Source organism: Triticum urartu, chromosome 3 (genome assembly GCF_003073215.2).
Source record: "Triticum urartu cultivar G1812 chromosome 3, Tu2.1, whole genome shotgun sequence".
Taxonomy (NCBI): Eukaryota; Viridiplantae; Streptophyta; class Magnoliopsida; order Poales; family Poaceae; genus Triticum; species Triticum urartu.
In genome coordinates, this window is record NC_053024.1 from 42,147,410 (window position 1) to 42,166,739 (window position 19,330).

The 19,330-nt window shown below is 42.5% G+C and overlaps 1 long non-coding RNA gene and 1 pseudogene across 1 annotated transcript; both read right to left on the reverse strand.

The window, feature by feature from the left end:
* Positions 1-8,965: 8,965 nt before the first annotated feature.
* On the reverse strand, positions 8,966-11,862 carry LOC125547858. Its single transcript, XR_007300812.1, has 3 exons — positions 11,730-11,862; positions 10,220-10,288; positions 8,966-9,571 (listed from the first exon to the last, which is right to left on the reverse strand). It is a non-coding gene; the product is annotated as an uncharacterized LOC125547858 (long non-coding RNA).
* A 2,606-nt stretch (positions 11,863-14,468) lies between these two features.
* LOC125542653 lies at positions 14,469-16,821 on the reverse strand (annotated as a pseudogene).
* Between the last annotated feature and the right edge of the window lie 2,509 nt (positions 16,822-19,330).

Here is a 19,330-nt window from a genome sequence, read left to right on the forward strand (position 1 = left end):
TTTGGCTTCTTTGGCCTCTTTTATTTATTTATTTATTTTCGTCCGGAGTCTCATCCCGACTTGTGGGGGAATCATAGTCTCCATCATCCTTTCCTCACTGGGACAATGCTCTAATAATGATGATCATCACACTTTTATTTACTTACAACTCAAGAATTACAACTCGATACTTAGAACAAGATATGACTCTATATGAATGCCTCCGGCGGTGTACCGGGATATGCAATGACTCATGAGTGACATGTATGAAAGAATTATGAATGGTGGCTTTGCCACAAATACGATGTCAACTACATGATCATGCTAAGCAATATGACAATGATGGAGTGTGTCATAAACAGAACGGTGGAAAGTTGCATGGCAATATATCTCGTAATGGCTATGGAAATGCCATAATAGGTAGGTATGGTGGCTGTTTTGAGGAAGTTATATGGTGGGTTTATGGTAGCGGCGAAAGTTGCGCGGTACTAGAGAGGCTAGCAATGGTGGAAGGGTGAGAGTGCGTATAATCCATGGACTCAACATTAGTCATAAAGAACTCACATACTTATTGCAAAAATCTATTAGTTATCGAAACAAAGTACTACGCGCATGATCCTAGAGGGATAGATTGGTAGGAAAAGACCATCGCTCGTCCCCGACCGCCACTCATAAGGAAGGCAATCAATAAATAAATCATGCTCCGACTTCATCACATAACGGTTCACCATACGTGCATGCTACGGGAATCACAAACTTCAACACAAGTATTTCTCAAATTCACAACTACTCAACTAGCATGACTCTAATATTACCATCCTCATATCTCAAAACAATCATCAAGTATCAAACTTCTCTTAGTATTCAACACACTCATAAGAGAATTTAATTATTCTTGAATACCTAGCATATTAGGATTTTAAGCAAATTACCATGCTATTTAAGACTCTCAAAATAATCTAAGTGAAGCATGAGAGTTCATATATTTCTTCAAAATAAAACTACCACCATGCTCTAAAAGATATAAGTGAAGCACTAGAGCAAACGACAAACTACTCCGAAAGATATAAGTGAAGATCAATGAGTAGTCGAATAATTGTGCAACTATGTGAAGACTCTCTAACATTTAATAATTTAAGATCTTGGTACTCTATTCAAACAGCAGGCAAAGCAAAATAAAATGACAGTCTAATAATGGCAAACATTATGTGAAGAAGCAAAACTTAGGATCAATCGAAACTAACCGATAATTGTTGAAGAAGAAAGGTGGGATGCCAACCGGGGCATCCCCAAGCTTAGATGCTTGAGACTTCTTGAAATATTATCTTGGGGTGCCTTGGGCATCCCCAAGCTTGAGATTTTGTGTCTCCTTAATTCCTCTCATATCACGGTCTCCCTAAATTTCAAAAGCTTCATCCACACAAAACTCAACAAGGACTCGTGAGATAAGTTAGTATAAACCATTGCCAAAACCTTATCATACTCTACTGTGGAAAATTACTAAAATTATTATTAAACATTGCATACTAAATGCCTCTGCATATTTAATAGTGCTATCCTCAAATAGAATCATTAAAGAAGCAAACATATGCAAACAATGCAAACATAACAGCAATCTGCCTAAACAAGATAGTCTGTAAAGAATGCAGCAACATCCATAGTTCCCTAGCTCCAAAAATTATGAAATAAAATTCCTACTGTATTAAATTTATCAGATCTTAATATGCAAAAGGTTTCAACATTTTATCACATTCTGAATTTTCTAGGGAATTATTACAACAGCGGTAAACTTTCTGTTTTCAAACAGCAACATGTATACTTGTAACATAGGCATAGTAAAGGCTATCAATGCCACTTTTATTGAAATAAAAGATGCAAAACATTGTTCTAAATAACATCAATCAAATCCTAACAAAATAAATTGACACACCAAGCAAAACACATATCATGTGGCGAATAAAAATATAGCTCCAAGTAAAGTTACCGATGAACGAAGACGAAAGAGGGGATGCCTTCCGGGGCATCCCCAAGATTAGGCTCTTGGATATCCTTGAATATTAACTTGGGGTGCCTTGGGAATCCCCAAGATTAGGCTCTTGCCACTGCTTATTCCATAGTCCATTGAATCCTTACCCAAAACTTGAAAACTTCACAACACAAAACTTAAAGCAGAAAACTCGTAAGCTCCGTTAGTATAAGAAAGTAAATCACCACTTCAAGGTACTGTAATGAACTCATTCTTTATTTATATTGGTGTTAAACTTACTGTATTCCAAATTCTCTATGGTTTATAAACTATTTTACTAGCCATAGATTCATCAAAATAAGCAAACAACACACGAAAAACAGAATCTGTCAAAAACAGAACAGTCTGTAGTAATCTGGATCAAACGTATACTTATGTAACTCATAAAATTCTCAAATAAATTGCTGGACCTGAGGAATTTATATATTAACTATATTAAAAAATAATTAACTAAATAGCACTCTCCAAATAAAAATGGCAGTAATTCTTGTGAGCGCTAAAGTTTCTGTTTTTTACAGCATGATCAACAAGACTTTCCCCAAGTCTTCCCAAAGGTTCTACTTGGCACAAACACTAATTAAACACATAAAACCACATATAAACAGAGGCTAGATAAATTATTTATTACTAAACAGGAACAAAAATAAAATTGGGTTGCCTCCCAACAAGCGCTATCGTTTAATGCCCCTAGCTAGGCATGATAATGACAATGATGCTCACATAAATGATAAGAATTGAAACATAAAGAGAGCATCATGAAGAATATGACTACACATTTAAGTCTAAACCACTTCCTATGCATAGGTATTTTGTGAACAAACAATTTATGGGAGCAATAATCAACTAGCATAGGAAGGCAAAACAAGCATAACTTCAAAACTTTAAGCACATAGAGAGGAAACTTGATATTATTGCAATTCCTACAAGCATATGTTCCTCCCTCATAATAATTTTCAGTAGCATCATGAATGAATTCAACAATATAACCAGCACCTAAAGCATTCTTTTCATGATCTACAAGCATAGAAAATTTATTACTCTTCACATAAGCAAAATTCTTCTTATTTGGAATAGTGGGAGCATCATAGGAAACTTGAATACTATAAATTGTTTCCACATTAAAAGAGTAATGTTCAGAGAAGGGGTAATCATAACCATGACAAGTTTTATAAATATAATCACTACTTTTTATAGCATAAGTATCATCACAATAATCATCATAGATAGGAGGCATGCTTTCATTATAATAAATTTGCTCATCAAAACTTGGGGGACAAAAAATATCATCTTCATCAAACGTAGCTTCCCCAAGCTTGTGGCTTTGCATATCATTAGCATCATGGATATTCAAGGAATTCATACTAACAACATTGCAATTATGCTTATCATTCAAATATTTAGTGCCAAACATTTTATAGATTTCTTCTTCTAGCACTTGAGCACAATTATCCTTTCCATCATACTCACGAAAGATATTAAAAAGGTGAAGCATATGAGACAAACTCAATTCCATTTTTTTATAGTTTTATTTTATAAACTAAACTAGTGATAAAACAAGAAACTAAAAGACTCGATTGCAAGATCTAAAGATATACCTTCAAGCACTCACCTCCCCGGCAACGGCGCCAGAAAAGAGCTTGATGTCTACTACACAACCTTCTTCTTGTAGACGTTGTTGGGACTCCAAGTGCAGAGGTTTGTAGGACAGTAGCAAATTTCCCTCAAGTGGATGACCTAAGGTTTATCAATCCGTAGGAGGCGTAGGATGAAGATGGTCTCTCTCAAGCAACCTTGCAACCAAATAAAAAAGAGTCTCTTGTGTCCCCAACACACCCAATATAATGGTAAATTGTATAGGTGCACTAGTTCGGCGAAGAGATGGTGATACAAGTGGTATATGGATAGTAGATAAAGGTATTTGTAATCTGAAATTATAAAAACAGCAAGGTAACAAGTGATAAAAGTGAGCGTCAACGGTATTGCAATGCTAGGAAACAAGGCCTAGGGTTCATACTTTCACTAGTGTAAGTTCCCTCAACAATTCTAACATAATTGGATCATAAAACTATCCCTCAACATGCAACAAAGAGTCACTCCAAAGTCACTAATAGCGGAGAACGGACGAGGAGATTATGGTAGGGTACGAAACCACCTCAAAGTTATTCTTTCCAATCAATCCGTTGGGCTATTCCTATAAGTGTCACAAACAGCCCTAGAGTTCATACTAGAATAACATCTTAAGACACAAATCAACCAAAACCCTAATGTCACCTAGATACTCCAATTTCACCTCAAGTATCCGTGGGTATGATTATACGATATGCATCACACAATCTCAGATTCATCTATTCAACCAACACAAAGGACCTCAAAGAGTGCCCCAAGGTTCTACTGGAGAATCACGACAAAAACGTGTGCCAACCCCTATGCATAGGTTCATGGGCGGAACCCGCAAGTTGATCACCAAAACATACATCAAGTGAATCACGTGATATCCCATTGTCACCACAGATATCCACGGCAAGACATACATCAAGTGTTCTCAAATCTTTAAAGACTCAATCCGATAAGATTACTTCAAAGGGGAAACTCAATTCATTACAAGAGAGAAGAGGGGGAGGATAAACATAGGATCCAACTATAATAGCAAAGCTCGCGATACATCAAGATCGTATCATCTCAAGAACACGAGAGAGAGAGATCAAACACATAGCTACTGGTACATACCCTCAGCCCCGAGGGAGAACTACTCCCTCCTCGTCATGGAGAGCACCGGGATGATGAAGATGGCCACCGGAGAAGGATTGCCCCCTCCGGCAGGGTGCCGGAACGGGTCTAGATTGGTTTTCGGTGGCTACGGAGGCTTCTGGCGGCGGAACTCCCGATCTAATCTCTGTTCTGGAAGTTTCAGGGTATGACGATATATATGGGTGCAGGAAGTACGTATGAGGAGCCACGGGGGCCCCACGAGGCAGGGGGCGCGCCCTAGGGGGGCGGGGGCGCCCCCCACCCTCGTGAGCACCTCCCGTATCTCCTGACGTGGAGTCCAAGTCTATCTGGTGGCTTTCGTTCCAAAAATAACTTCTCCAGCTGATTTCGTTCCGTTTCACCTCCGTTTCACCTCCGTTTGATATTCCTTTTCTTCGAAACACTGAAATAGGCATAAAACAGCAAATCTGGGCTGGGCCTCCGGTTAATAGTTAGTCCCAAAAATAATATAAAAGTGGAAAATAAAGCCCAATATTGCCCAAAACAGTAGATAATATAGCATGGAGCAATCAAAAATTATAGGTACGTTGGAGACGTATCAGTATTAAGATACCAACGATCGAATCTCGGGCAAGTAACATACCGATGACAAAGGGAACAACGTATGTTGTTATGCGGTCTGACCGATAAAGATCTTCGTAGAATATGTAGGAGCCAATATGGGCATCCAGGTCCCGCTATTGGTTTTTGACCAGAGAGGTGTCTCGGTCATGTCTACATAGTTCTCGAACCCGCAGGGTCCGCACGCTTAACGTTCGTTGACGATATAGTAATATGAGTTATGTATGTTGGTGACCGAATGTTGTTCGGAGTTCCGGATACGATCATGGACATGACGAGGAACTCTGGAATGGTCCGGAGATAAAGATTGATATATGGGATAATAGTGTTTGGACTCTGGAAGGGTTCCGGAATTCGCCGGAAGGGGTTCCGGATGTTTCGCGAAATCTTTGGGTACGAGAACACTTTATTTGGGCCAAAGGGGAAAGCCCACAAGGTTTTTGGAAAGCGCAAAAGGAAGTTTTGCGGAGTCCAGGGGCCAAACGCCAGGGTCCCTGGCGTCTGGGTCCAAACGCCGGGAACCCTGGCGTCTGGCCCTAGAGTCCGAGAAGGACTCTTGCCTTTCGGGTGAAACCGACTTTGTGGAGGCTTTTACTCCAAGTTTCGACCCCAAGACTCAACATATAAATAGAGGGGTAGGGCTAGCACCCAAGACACATCAAGAAACACCAAGCCATGTGCCGGCAACCCCGTCCCCTCTAGTTTATTCTCCGTCATAGTTTTCATAGTGCTTAGGCGAAGCCCTGCGGAGATTGTTCTTCACCAACACCGTCACCACGCCGTCGTGCTGCCGGAACTCATATACTACTTCGCCCCTCTTGCTGGATCGAGAAGGCGAGGACGTCACCGAGCCAAACGTGTGCAGAACTCGGAGGTGTCGTGATTTTGATACTTGGATCGGTCAGATAGTGAAGACGTACGACTACATCAACCCCGTTGATAAACGCTTCCGCTTACGATCTACGATGGTACGTAGACAACACTCTCCCCTCTCGTTGCTATGCATCACCATGATCCTTGCGTGTGCGTAGGAATTTTTTGAAATTACTACGTTCCCCAACACTTCATTGCTAGCCTGGAGGCTCCGAGCCAGACTCTAGGTCATACCGGAGCATTGTACACCTTGCTCGGAAGCTCCACGACAGACTCCAAGGCAGCCCTTATCCTTCCCTTAGCCTTGCCTTCGAGATGTTGCCCTCGCATTCATACCTTATTATTCATGGCCCATCCTTTCTCCTTCTTTGTGTTCCATACCTTCACATCTAAGCACATATAAGGTCCACGCCTTAGGTAGCAATGAATTCTCATGCAAGTCCAAAGGGAGCTCATTTAAGAAAAGAGTTAGCTTGTCATGTGTCACCTTGGCGCGCGTCCTTGTCATTGGTCCAATTGGATCTTTCCTTGATTTGCATGGTCATGTTGGAAGAACCTGATGTATCATCTCCCCCCCTCTTGAAAAGGAGCAGTCCTCGACTCTAAAGTCTCATCTCCATGATAGGGAGAGAGTTCAGTGAAGTTAAAAGTGTCTCTCATGGAGAACTTGTCCCTGAGAAGGCTAGTTTTGTAGGTGTTGTCATTGATGTGTTGGAGAACTTGGAAATGTCCTTCACCTCTTTGTAGAAGCTTGTATTTTTGTTGCTCGAGGAGTTACTCGGGAAGGTGTGCCCAAACAAGATCATCGGGGATGAAGATCATTGGACGTCGGTATTTTTTTCGACCTTGATGAATTGGCGTTGAACTTATTGCTTGATATTGGTCTCAATGGACTCATGGAGATTCTTGATGTACTTTGCCTATTTTTTTGGCATTTGTATGTGTCCTCTCTTTGAATAGTAGTCAGAGTAGATTGAGAGGAGTGAGTAGGTTGAAGTCGTACACCGCCTCAGTTGGACTCTTGTGCATCGCTCAGTGTAGAGTGTGGTTGTAAGAGAGCTCAACATGTGGAATGCAATCCTCCCATGACTTCAAGTTTTTGTTGATAAAAGCACAAAGACCACTTCGGTGTGACCATCGGTTTGTGAAGGGCAAGTGGTGGAGAAGTATATATTTTGCCTATCTTATCCCACAATTTCTTCCAAAGTAGATCATGAACTTGATGCTATGATCCGAGATGATGGACTTTGGGAATCTCATGTAGTCGCACAATGTCCCTAAAGAAAATAATTGGAGATATGTGAAGCAGGGCCACTCTTGTTGCAAGGAGTAAAATGTGTCATCTTAGAAAAACGATCTACAACTACAAATGTGCCCATATTAATATGCTTCCAAGGTACGGTAGCTACGAGCAATGGAGCATAGTGAGGCTAGGAGGATGTAGTCGAGACTTAGCTTTGTGTCATGCTTTGCATCACTTGACTAGCATTCTGATCAAAAGAAGTGATCGGAGAGCATGTCAAGGGTCTTGCGGTCGCCAAAATGTCCCATGAGGTTGCCTCCCTTAAGATTCTTGCAAAAGGAGCAAACACGAGGACGACTTGGGATGCACAGTTTGTTAGCTCAAAAAGGAAAACCTTCATGCACATGATATCATTCCCAACCTTTACCTTCTTTACTGAGAAAAGGCAGTTGCAAAATAAAGACCATGAGCATATAACCTTCACATGTTCACCCAACACATGAATCTCAAGTTTGTTTAGAAGCATCACTTTGTGGGAAATAGCATCCACAATATAAGTGGGAGAGCAATGAGTTTAATTCCTGGCCATGTGGTCAATGTGCTTTTATAGTTCTTTGTTTCATGTAGTGCTTAACTGCTTTGTATCATGAATTAATCCTCACTACTTAATTGAGCAGCAAACTTCGTTTTGCGAAAATGATTTTATATGGGTGCAACTTTATCATGACTTTACTAGAATACGCGGATTAGTTTTCGTCGAACGCTTAGGGGCGAGACTCTGGACATGTGGCTGGCCATGCATAATCCAGGCCGTTCACTACTCTGGTTCCGCCCTGTGATCGTTTGCTATCCAGACGGCATGCATCCCATTTCTTGCACACAATGAACGTTAATCGTTATGATCTCCTTACTTTTCCTTTTTTTTTTTGCTTATGTCTGGCTGGTTGATCACACCATTGACTTTTCAGAAATTGTTGATTGACCGCGTCATTTAAGCAGTGCACAATTATGAGCAGGAAATGGAGGCATATCTGTATGACATTCTATCTCTTGTGTACTTCCATCTGTATTTTTAGTGGTCCCAGTAACATCCGTGTGAACAAGTTACTTCTTCACATTTACACCTTCTGTTCATGTTTCATCATAGATAATTTGCCAAGATAGAGATGTCTGATGTGGATTCCATCCGGTATTTTGGGGCAGTTATCTTGGTGTTTAATTAATGAAATGCAAGGGGAAGAAACCAATAAAAATGTTGTTAGGGAAGAAGAGTGTCAGCTAACACTGTTTACTATTCCCTCCGCCCCATAATATAAGAGCGTTTTTTATACTACACTAGCATAAAAAATGCTCTTATATTATGGGATAGAGGGAGTAATTTTAATGGAACAACATGAAAGAATGTAAAGTCATCAGTATGCTGCCCCAGATACAACATGTTTCCTCTGAATCTTTTCTCCAATTTGGATCCTCTGTTCAGAGATCAGCATAATGAGAGCTATAAACATACTCTATGAGACGAGATGATTTTCTGAATTGTGCTTTTATCCTAATTTCATTTATATTTATCATAATTTCATCCATAAGACACCAGAATCTACCACAAGCGTGAACCAAAAAGCATAAAAGGGATACAGTCACATGCTCAATTGAGACTCAGCAGCTAGCACCAAATACATAGCTCCCTCTATACCATCCGTGTGAATGTTAAGTACATCCATGGGCCAACTCCCTATTATTGCCGATGTTCAGGCAATTCCTCCCTCCCCTGTACATGCAGAAGCTGTCCACACCACTAGGAGTGCATGGATCAGACTTAACTAGCGGAAAACACTCCAGCACATCACTGGACTCTGCAACCAGTTACCATGGAGCTGATCAACGAACTTTTTGTAAGCTTCAGACCTATGTTTCAAGAGAACAAAATACGATTGCAGATGCTCCAGCCAAGGCTGCATCCATCCAGTTAAACAAACTCTCGGTATTCTTTTAAGATATAACACCTCAGATCTGAATCGATCTGTACTAGACTCCCAACTTTTGCTCCAGGCCTTGTAGAGCACTAGGTAGGGTTCAGGCGACATACAAACAGATCCAGCAGCTCGCATGATCTTGAATACCTAGAAAAAGAATGTAGCAAGTGTTTATGCTCTGAATCATATGCAAGACAGTGCATCTTCTTTAACAAGAACAGACTGATAGAGAGATTTTCACACCTAGGAAATTATTATCAAGGAAAGTAAGAGGAGTACTTCATACGAAACAGTAATTTGTCCAATGATATTTTCAAGGGCCAAGAAGGCAATCGTCTAATCATGGAGCACAAGAAAAGTTACTTTAATTAGCATATAATTGCTATGTAAAACATCATCTATACACAACCATCAGTTTGCTTTGACTACAAAGCTGTACATGGTCGGCTGGTGTTGTCATTGGACCAGCATGTCCATCAGTCAGAAGTTTTCAAGCAAACTTATCTAACTACTGTGGATTCTATCTGGAGTAACAATGCATAATATAGACAAAGCCAAGTCAGAGAACTTTTTCGAGTCCCAAAATTCAAGATAATCTCTAGAGTATATAAGCCATCACAGAAAGCAAACATGTTGATGTATACCCCAGATAACATAACTGTAAAGTTGCATATTTTAGCAAGGATGTAAAAAAGGAAAACCATGAACAAAAAATTAGAGAGCGTATGCAATGGAGATCTCAAAAAGGAGAGTTCCTTCATGAGTGGTATGTTTCCAAAATTACCATGCACAGACCTTTATAAACTCTCTAGGAAATCGTAATGGATGCAAATCTCCCTTGATGTCAAGAGGAAGGGATGAGAGCTGTAAGAGGCAGAATAGGCTTTTGTCAGATCCTGCAAGCACTAACCAAACAGAAGGTAAATAGATGTTTTAATGAACTACACAAACAATACAACATACACATTTTTGTTCTTGTATTGACATATATCAATGTGTCAGTAAATAGTATAAAATGTTGCCATCGGTCCGGTCTAGACCATTGTCTCAATAAATAGTATAAAATGCTAAAGCATACACTTCGTAAAGACATTAGATTCTCACTAAATGGTGAGCCGCATTTTGAGCCAACCTCCTACATAAAATTTACTTCTCAAAGCATTGTCAAAAGGTAACATGGGTAACCAATTATTGTGTTAAAACATCCTAGTTGAAATTAGTTGTTACATATAACTTTCTCCCAAAAATCAGCCTGACGACTTAAACTTATTTTCCATATTCCAGTTCGGCCTATATACCACAAAAATGAGGAATGTTATTGGAACCTGTACCACAGACCATAACCATGCATCTGATTGTTTACTTTCTTAAATAATGCCAATGCTTATAACCCAACTCTATGTGATAGTTCAAAGTTAGTGAGCAGCTCTCTTTCGTAGATAACATGTACAGATGTGAGTCCTGCCCATTTATCCTACAGCCCAGCAGGTATTTCCAGTAGGACCAATGGCTCCAAACCGTTACATCTGAACCAAGTAAAGTCGTACTACTCCGTCCCATAATGTAAGACGGTTTTGAAAGCTAACATAGCTTGCAAAAAACGTGTACAGATGTGAGTCCTGCCCATTTATCCTACAGCCCAGTAGGTATTTCCAGTAGGACCAATGGCCCCAAACCGTTACATCTGAACCAAGTAAAGTCGTACTACTCCGTCCCATAATGTAAGACGGTTTTGAAAGCTAACATAGCTTGCAAAAAACGTGTACAGATGTGAGTCCTGCCCATTTATCCTACAGCCCAGTAGGTATTTCCAGTAGGACCAATGGCTCCAAACCGTTACATCTGAACCAAGTAAAGTCGTACTACTCTGTCCCATAATGTAAGACGGTTTTGAAAGCTAACATAGCTTGCAAAAACGTCTTCCATTATGGGACGGAGGGAGTATTGTTTTAGCATAACCTAGTGAACTCACTTCCAGAGACTTTCAATAGCTGATAGCTGAAAGACTACATCTATAATTAATTAGCTAATTAGAGCAAAAGTGGATCGCTGTGAATCTGCATATGAGCAAACCTAAATTATTTTTAGAGCAAACAACAACTGAAAATAAGATTAAGCCAGAGACAGGTTAATTGATACTCCTAAATACAAATCACTAACACCAGGAGGCAACATTCCCTTCAGTTGCTCCCAGAAAAGACTATTTACCTAAATAAGATCCTCCAATTATCCACTATGAATTGCAAGAACATGAATAGAACATTAGGAGTTCAAAGTTCATTACCCGCAACGAAGGAGACCTTACCTTGGCTCACAGGGGTTGTTTGGATGCCGCCCGTACCAGCCTTGCCAAATCGGGGCTCGCCAAAAAATTAGCGCACTATTTTGCCGTGTGGATTCACCAACAACCTGACGCTAGAACTGAACAGGCAACCAAAACTTTGGTGTTAGGAAAGCAACTTATCTTTATTGAAGGCCCAAGAGGCATATATATATTACACATGACTTGAGGTGCAAGGAAACTAAACATAGACTAATAAGGACTCCTAGACCAATACTAATACTCCTTAACACCCCCCCTCAAATGCAAAGCGTATGCAATAGCATTGCATTTGAAGAAGTGTAATACTAAAAAAAAATGATAATCCAAATCCGTGTCTTGAGAGTGTCGTCGTAGCATGAAGAGTCTTCAAAACCTGTCGAGTCGCCAAAGGGGATAATGAAGAGATGGCACATCAGAGGAAGACACCGCACCGATAGAAGATACAAAAGAAGTATCAAGAGAAGATGGGTTGTCGAAAGAAGATGGTCCATCGAGAGAATAAAGCATTGCTTAAAGAATCATGGCCCATGAAAACCAACGGCGAAAGAAGCTCGGCGGCAAGGGAATGGGCTTAGATCAACAATGCAAAGAGAGGCCACAGAAATCCTATAGAGGACAATGACCAGAAAAAGGCTGACAGACGTAGGTATGGTGGACTCACATGACATGAGAAAACACAAAATATCAACGAATTTGGTGGACGCAGCGAAAAATATAGAAAAAGCACATGCCAGACTAATGCAATGACTAAAAGATCAGCAGCGGCAGCTAGTAAATAGGCTAGCAGGAACACATCAACTAGCAAGTAGGCTAGCAGAACGCATCAGCTGAGTAGAGCAGCAAAGGGCAGCGGAACAACAGCAGCACGCAGATGGACGTGCAGGACCAGAGCAGCAGCCAGCCAGCAGGGGCACACGCGGTCGACAGGAAGCAGCAGCGTTGGCCAAGATGAGATCCAGCTGCAGGCAAACGTGTGCGGACAGAAGCCTGCAGCTGCAGGAGAGCAACACGCAGGCTGCTGGAGCTGTACGGGCGGGCCTGCACGTGGAGCGGATCCTTCCTGGAGCCTGGAGGTGCTTCCAGCCGAGCGCCCCAGCCGAGCGCACAGGAGGCGATGGTCCCGATCTGAGGCAGCCGCCATCGATCCAGGGGCAGGTAGCGGCCCACGAGGTGCCCACGCCGAAGCAGCTGGGCGAGCAGTCAAGGCGCCAGGCGGATCGCGGGGCTGGTGGTGCCATGGAAGACGAGATCGATCCAGAGAAAAACAGATCGATTGAGAAAAAAAATAGTGGATCGCAAGGACGAGTTGCGGCGTCCGGAGACCTAAACCTAGGCTCTAATACCATGTTAGGAAAGCAACTTATCTTTATTGAAGGCCCAAGAGGCATATATATATTACACATGACTTGAGGTGCAAGGAAACTAAACATAGACTAATAAGGACTCCTAGACCAATACTAATACTCCTTAACACCAATGCTTTTCGTAAGGCTGTTGCTGGTTGTGATGCAAACAGGCCTATAGTCTCAAACTCTCAATGCACCAGCAACTAACTTGAAAACTGAAATTTTAATTTGCATTGCAGAATGGCTTCATCTCACACTTTCTTAGTTCCAATACATCTGTTTAAAATCATTAATGCGGACGAAAAAGTTCATAACGAAGCCATGGTTTCTTCTCAACTGAATGATGGCACTACATATCATGTTTGAAGAAATAAACTATCAGTTTCATCACACGTTAGCAACGACTAGCCCAGGATATCTATACACAACCATCAGTTTGCTTTGACTACAAAAGTTGTACATGGTTGGCTGGTGTTGCCATTGGACCAGCATGTCCATCAGTCAGAAGTTTTCAAGCTAACTTATCTAACTACTGTGGATTCTATCTGGAGTAACAATGCAGAATATAGACAAAGCCAAGTCAGAGAACGCTTTCGAGTCCCAAAATTCAAGATAATCTCTAGAGTATATAAGCCATCACAGAAAGCAAACATGTGGATGTGTAGCCCAAATAACATAACTATAAGGTTGAATATTTTAGCAAGGACGTAAGAAGGAAAACCATGAACAAAAAATTAGAGAGCGTATGCAATGAAGATCTAAAAAAGAATAGTTCCTTCATGAGTGGTATGTTTCCAAGATTAACATGAACAGGCCTTTATAAACTCTCTAGGAAATCGTAAATGGATGCAAATCTCCTTCATGTCAAGAAGGGATGAGAGCTGTAAGAGGCAGAATAGGCTATTGTCAGATCCTGCAAGCACTAACCAAACAGTAGGTAAATAGATGTTTTAATGAACTACACAAACAACACAACATACACATTTCTATTCTTACATTGACATATATAAACGTGTCAGTAAATAGTATAAAATGTTGCCATCAGTCCGGTCTGGACCATTGTCTCAGTAAATAGTATAAAATGCTAAAGCATACACTTCATAAAGACATTAGATTCTCACTAAATGGTGAGCTGCATTTTGAGCCAACGGCCTACATAAAATTTACTTCTCAAAGCATTGTCAAAAGGTAACATGGGAAACCAATTATTGTGTTAAAACATCTTTAGCTGAAATTAGTTGTTACATATGATTTTCTCCCAAAAATCGGCCTGATGACTTAAAACTTATTTTCCCTATTCCAGTTCATCCTATATACCACGAAAATGAGGAAATTTATTGGAACCTGTACGACAGAGACCATAGCCATGCATCTGATTGTTTACTTTCTTAAATAATGCCAATGCTTATAACCCAACTCTATGTGATAGTTCAAAGTTTATTTAAGTGAGCATCTCTCTTACGCAGATAACATGTACAGATGTGGGCCCTGCCCAGTTATCCTACAGCCCAGTAGGTATTTCCAGTAGGACCAATGGCTCCAAACCGTTACATCTGAACCAAGTAAAGTTGTACTATTTTAGCATAACTTAAGTGAACTCACTTCCAGAGACTTTCAATAGCTGATAGCTGAAAGACTACATCTATAATTAGTTAGCTAACTAGAGCAAAAGTGGATTGCTGTGAATCTGCATATGAGCAAACCTAAATTATTTTTAGATCAAACAGCAACTGAAAATAAGATTAAGCCAGAGACAGGTTAATTGATACTACTAAATACGAATCACTAAAACCAGGAGGCAACATCCCCGCCAGTTGCTATCAGAAAAGACTATTTACCTAAATAAGATCCTCCAATTATCCACTATGAATTAAAAAAACATTAATAGAACATTAGGAGTTCATTACCCACAATGAAGGAGACCTTACCTTGGCTCATCGGGGCTGTTTGGATGCCGCCCATACCAGATTTGCCAAATCAGGGCTCGCCAAAAAATTAGTGCACTATTTTGCCGCGTGGATACTACAACAACCTGATGCTAGAACTGAACGAGCAACCAAAACTTTGGCGCATAACCAAAAACTCTGCTTCCAACCAAAGGCCAACAAGCCAGTCAATACCCAAATATTTTTGGTAAGGCTGTTGCTGGCTGGATGCAAACAGGCCCATTGTCTCAAACTCTCAATGCACCAGCAACTAACTTGAAAACTAAAATTTTAATTTGCATTGCAGAATGGCTTCATCTCACACTTTCTTAGGTCCAATAAGTGTGTTTAAAATCATTAATGCGGATGGAAAAGTTCATAACGAAGCCATGGTTTCTTCTCAACTGAATGATGACACTAAATATCAGGATTCAGAAACAAACTATCAGTTTCATCACACGTTAGCAACGACTAGCCCAGGATATCTAGCAGACATACATCAACGGACAACCAGCACACAGTTACGAATTTTCATAACCCGTTCATGGCTCATGTGAATCTGAAATTAGTCGGCATTTCCCCTTTGCAAGCGGCATCATAGTCTTTTGTGAGGTGCGGCGCAGCTTCCTTATGAGGGCATATGAACTTCTCCATGAATACCTTCTCTGCCAGCATGACTGCACTATAGTAATCTCGGTCATGACAAAGCAATCCATTTTCCTTAAGAAACTTTAGAACATAGTACCGGGGTTTGATCCGGCCCTCCAGGCTGTACAAGAGCAATGCCGGCCGATGAGCGATGTATGCCGGTTCCAACCCCGCCTCAGAGATCAGGAACTCTGACTTGCTCTGCACCATCTGGTCAGAACTTATCAGCACAAATGGAAACTTGGACACAACAATGCAGACCTCAGCATCCGACCACCTAAACGTCGTCTTCAAGTAATCCACTTTGGCAGCGATCTTCTCCTTGCTGAGGCGTGCAACAGCATTCAATGCGTGTCTGAACATCCTACAGCCACGAGGCACACCTATACCTTCAGCAAGTGCCACCACTTCCCGGACGCGCTCCAAGTTGGAGGCGAGCAGCCATGGCTGGGTGACGCACAACTTGGCAATGTCGGAGTCACCTAGCCCGCACTCCTGCAGGAACGCGACATTGGGCTTGACCACCGTCTCGAGGTTGGCCGAGAGAAGGCATAAGCCACGGCTGACAGCACGGAGGAGGTTCTCGAAGGAGCCGAATAAGCCCAGGTACATTGGAGACGGTGGACATACGGCGGAATCTGTCACGGGAGAGCGAGACGAGGCGCGCGATCTCGGAGCGTGACAGACCGAGGCCGGTGAGCCCCGCGACGACGGGGGCCAGGGTCCTCTCCACTTTGGCGCAGAGGAACAGCGGGTCCTTGGCGACGATGGAGGCGACGTCGGCGCCGGAGAGGCCGAGGCCGGCGAGGAAGGCGAGGACTGCGTCGGGATTGGCGGGGGACTTGAGGTGGGAGAGCTTGGCGGAGGCCTCGAGTGCCTGGGGCCGGGCGAGGCCGCAGGTGTCGACGAGGTAGTCCTCTACGGCGAAGCTGGTAGGGTTCGGGGAGATGGCGGGCGCTGCGGCAGAGATGAGGCGGCGGAGCTGGGAGGCGGGAGACGGGGGTGGAGAAGAGAGGAGCTGGGTGAGGACGCAACACCGGAGCCGGAGCATGGCGGCGGCGGCGGCGGCGGCAAGGGGATGGGGAAACGAGCGGCGGCGGCGAGCGAGCGAGACTCTAGTTGCGTGGTAGTGGGCCTTGAAGCCTTGCCACTCCAAAAAATGGAACCCTTGCCGTCTCAGGGACGGTTGGTTAGCGCCCATTCAACTTGTACCCCTAAAAAAATCGAAAAATGATTAGAATCATCCAGCCGATTCTACGCTCTTCGACCGCCTCATTGAGAGTCAACCACATATCGGTTCAGTCTCACGCATCGCAAGTCTTAACATTTTGCAACATCACCCATGTTTCCGAAACATGAGAAATGTTGCCGTAGCAACTCGACGGTGGAGAGGTTTTTTTTTTTTACAGCAGAACCTCTGTTGTAACAAAAATCTCAAACATAATCTCTGTTGTAAACCATTTTTCCTATAACACAATCTTTGTTACAAATATTTTCTGCAACATGACCTCTGTTGCAAAATAGTTCTGTAAGACTGGTGAGAAAAGATCTGCCGATCAACGCTTAGCACTCCCAAAAATAATCTAGTCAGCTTGTACCCCTAAAAAAATCTATTCAACTTGTCCTGGCACTTTATATACAGCTCACGCATCTCAAATTTAAAGTGAGAGTACAAGAATATATTGGAGAATCAACAATAAGCACACCACTATCATCATTCACTCAATCCAAAAACTAATGAAATTAGAATGCAACCTTGTTTTTTCTCTGTAGGTGGCCCAAACAGGGTGCTTGTTTGAACTCTGAACCCTTCACGAAAAGCAACACATAGAAAGCAACAACTTTGCACTCCAGCATTCAACAACAGAAACCTCCCATTGTCCGACTCCGATCAAAGGGCTCCGTTGCGCTTCAAGATAGGTGAAGGATGAGCAGCTGGTCTTGCAAATATCATGTCGGTGATTCTCATCTAATCTTTTAAGCATCTGCATCACTGAGACAAATATCTTCAGGGTTACCGACTTACCTTTATCTCTTTATTAATATGTGGCACTCTTGTGTTGTAAGAAGAGTAACTGGTTTCACGTCGGTTGGTAAGAATGAAAATAATTTTAAGTGGTTTTCCTACAAAGCAAGTGAATTTTCACAAAAGGGCTAAAACCCATAATTGTTTACAGCATTATTTGAGGGTTAAGGGGGCAACAGTAGGTGGAGCACCAACATACATACAAACAGAGAGAAAGACCAAGGACAGGCGACGCTCAAGCCGCAAGGTGCGCAGCCGCCTTCGTCGCCTCGAGGCCGCGAAGACAAACGTCAGTGTGGCAGCGCTGATCTACCTTGCACCTCCCATGCCACAACAACGCGTCATCCCGGCAACAGTTGAGGACGTGGGGTAGGGAAGAAGAGAGGCCACGGAACACAACAGCATTCCTATGTTTCCACATGTACCAGCAGCAAAGCATCACGAAGGCTTTCGGAGAAGCATCGCAGACGGTGGTACAGACATCAAGTAGGTGGAGCTCCCGCACAGACGCACTGATGACGGGCACCCCAGCTTAGCCCGAAAAGCAAGGGCGAAGCGGCAGCAACCGAACATGAGGTACTCTGCCGTCTCAAGGGGCTCCGATCACACAGGACAACCAGCCTCAGCAGCGGTGACGATCGTCTTCCTGAGCAGCACAAACCAAAATATTAATAATAGCAAGCTTTAAATCAGAAGACTTTCAGCATTTAAAGAATAAATGCAGCAAGAATAGAGTAACTTTTTCTAAGCTATTTTGCTCCCTCACCTGCCTAATTATAGAGTGATCCATCCGGGAAGATATTCCGGCCATCTGCACCAATCGTTGCAACATGGACTAGGACGCCTTGTTCTTCTGAGAGGCACTTCCTGAACTCTTGCTCGTGCAGGCAGTCAACCATGTACAATCGTCTCAATGAGCATAGGTTCTTTGCCTGATCCAGTGCTGGGCAGTCTTGGGCAAGCAAGTCCTGAAGCTTACAGAGATTGGAGATTATCTTCAAACATGTGTTGTTCTTCACTTTGAGCCACACGACTGCGGGAAGGTCAACAACTTCTTGCAGCTTGTGAGCACCTTCTATGTGGATTCTCTTCAAGTTAACAATCGTGGACATATCTTGATGGAGAGTTCTCAGTTTTGGGCAATCAAGAAGCAACAGACGCTTAAAGGCAAGGCATCAGAGAGATATGATGAGCGCTATCGCTGGGATTCCCAGTTTTGAGGGACCAACTTCTCAAACTGAACATGCCAATGACCTGAAGCACTTCAAGCTTTGGGAAAAAGGCTGCTGGAATTCCCACTCCTTTTCCCGGGAGTTCTTCGCCAATGGACTCTATGGCATCTGCACCTTTAATCTTAAGAAATTGCAGTTGTGGCATCTGACCTGCGGTGGAAGCTCTGAACATGATATGCACTCATCGAGGTGCATCTGACGCAAGCTTGGCATGTTAAGCTCCGGTTTCGATCGTAGCCATTCTAGGAATATCACTAGTAGAAAAAGGGTCAAATGTGAAGCACATTAGTGCCGGTTTGAATTTGAGCCGGCACTAATGTGACCATTAGTGCCGGTTCCAACGGCTAGGCGGGCGGGCATCATTAGTACCGGTTCGTGGGCAACCTTTAGTACCGGTTCATGCCAA